Source organism: Anneissia japonica, unplaced genomic scaffold, assembly GCF_011630105.1.
Source record: "Anneissia japonica isolate Jap-2015-1 unplaced genomic scaffold, ASM1163010v1 scaffold256_len832006_cov191, whole genome shotgun sequence".
In the NCBI taxonomy this organism is placed as follows: Eukaryota; Metazoa; Echinodermata; class Crinoidea; order Comatulida; family Comatulidae; genus Anneissia; species Anneissia japonica.
In genome coordinates, this window is record NW_022691310.1 from 92,259 (window position 1) to 94,780 (window position 2,522).

The window sequence follows — 2,522 nt, forward strand, 5'->3', positions numbered from 1 at the left end:
GGCTAACAACAGAAGGCTCTGAATTTTTTACAAGTTGACCAAGCGTGTTGCTGCATCATTATTGTTCAGTTACGATCACTATTCAGAGAGCAGCAGGCTGATAATTTGTTTTTCCCACAGCTATTTAGATGTAATTGTGAGTGTAAATATTCTTTAGTGTATTAACTGTAGATAAGAATTGTAGATAAATAATGCACATAAAATCAATTGTCGATGGAGAACGGCGTCAGTCATCTGATTAGTCCCATATTAATAGTACCGATATTTTGAATACTTCTTTTCCGCGAATTGTTTTATTGACAGTGACTCATCTAATTCTTATTATATAATCACTTTCAACATTTTAATTGAAATAGTTCACCATATCGTAAAATTTTGAATACTGTACCCACACAATTTGTTGGCGATCCTCAGTGTATGTTATGTTAATGAAACATGTCATACTGTACAACAAGGGAATGTGTATTACAATATGCCAGTACGTATTTTTTAGTTTTTGACGCACTCCGTTCTGTTGTGTGTGACTGCTGTTGAAAACAAACTTCCTCATTTTGTGACTCGCTATGATGACTGAGATGGACCATGTTGATTTATTAATAATATTTTGTTTGGGATAGAAAAAAGGAGTCAATTTCCATAGTTTAGTGTGGTCTATGGACAGTATGGCTATGGAATTTACTAACCACACAATCCAGAATCAAAAAGTCGCAAAACTTTAGCTGCATTTGGTGGATTAAGCCGCAAAACTTGCCATTTACTCTAGGTAGACGGAGACCGGTTTTGTTACTGGTTGGTACATTTTTTTACAAAAATTCAGCCAAAGGCCAGTGAAAGCTTTTATCGATGTTTGCCATCCTTATGTGAGCTATCGTAAAGTCATGGTTTGCCGGAGTTGCGTTCAATTTAAATCTCCGAACTTCTGAAGCTGAGATATTCTATGAATGTAGGCTTGGATCGCTTGCTACAATTTAAAAACGGGTGACCAAATAATGAATTAGGTGCTAAATTTTGATTTAATGCTGGGTAAGTTAAAAACAGACATTCCGTCCGAGTGGGACTCATTCAAAAATTCAAGGGGGTTCGCTAGAAAACAGGGGGGTTCGCTAGAAAAGGGGGGTTCGCCCGAACCATAAAACCCCCACTAGCTACGGGCCTGGGGACCGAGTCAAATGCCCTTGAAAAATCAGTGTAGACCACATCACATTGCTTCTTACTATTCAAGGCCTTGTATGCTGTAGAAAGAAGCAATTCAAGGTTGGTCTGACATGATCTTCCCGGGATGAACCCGTGCTGAACCGGAGTAATAACTGAACTTAAATGATTGTAAACCGCATCATGAACAATTCGTTCAAATAATTTTGATAAAGTAGGCAGCAGAGATTCTGGATGGTAATTTTCCATTGACTTTTTCGAGCCAATTTTATGGATAGGTAAGACATTACCAAATTTCCAAGTAGCTGGAAATATTCCAGAGTTGATGGACAGCTGAAAAATTTTGGAAAGTGGATACGAGAGTGGAGATGCGGCTGCTTTAAGAACAGTATTACTGATTTGATCATTGACAATGGCTTTATAAATATTAATATTGCCAAGTGCTATTTCAACAGAATGCTGATCTATCACCATTGTTGACATATTGTCAATTACATAGTCTGGAATATCTGGGCATTCCTGCATCTCATGCAAAGATGGATCGTGAATGAATGAAAAAAAGTATTAAATTTAAAGTAGCTTTATCAGAAAAAGATTCAACAGAAACATTACCCTGCGACATAACTGAAGGAAATTCACTTGACTTATGTTTACATTTTAACCAACTCCAAAATCTCTTTTTATTTGAACCAATTTGTTCTGCCAGTGATTTAAGGTAACTATTATATTTTCTTTTACATAAACTCTTAAATGAACGAAATGAGTGAAACTAAAATCAGACGATTACTATTTTTCTTCATAACTCTATAACACCTTCCTTTTCATATAATACATTACGTAGCTCTTTGTCGAACCATGGCGGTAATTTCCTTCTCTTTCTAACTTTAGGAACTACGTCCTTAATAGCAGCAATTAAAAAATCATAAAAAAGATCAACAGCATCATTAATATTTCCATCAAAATTTATCAAATTCCAAGGTACATAATTTAATGTATTGCACAAATCATCTATGTTCCAATTTTTAAAATTGTAAAATATTCTATCATTAAAATTATTAAAATTGTTATTGCACTGCACTTCAATACGATAATCAATTTTTATTGACGAGTGATCAGACTCAAATATTTCGTCTCCAAAATTAAAGCCCCATTCCCGGCAAAATTTCACTAAAAACTGACTTTTTTTTAGAAAATATACATTTGCATTACTTCAATTATTATAAATCATGAAAAAATATTGGCATGAATTTTAGTTTTACGCAAAAGAATAAAAAAATGAGAAATACAGACTATTTCTCATAAAATATTACCATTTTCTCAACGAATTCATCGTTACTAGGCAAATTCAGAGGTTGTAGATCGCATCCACT

At 34.3% G+C, this 2,522-nt stretch overlaps 2 protein-coding genes across 2 annotated transcripts in view; one reads left to right on the forward strand and one right to left on the reverse strand.

Moving 5' to 3' along the window:
- LOC117099994 (lymphoid-specific helicase-like) overlaps positions 1–2,522 on the reverse strand; it is a 46,834-nt gene that overhangs the window by 13,673 nt on the left and 30,639 nt on the right. The gene's annotated exons all lie outside the window — the stretch shown is intronic.
- LOC117099995 overlaps positions 1,168–2,522 on the forward strand; it is an 8,472-nt gene continuing 7,117 nt past the window's right edge. The window contains exon 1 of the mRNA XM_033239521.1: positions 1,168–1,867. The gene's annotated coding sequence lies outside the window, so the exon portion shown is untranslated. The remainder of the gene's footprint in view (positions 1,868–2,522) is intronic.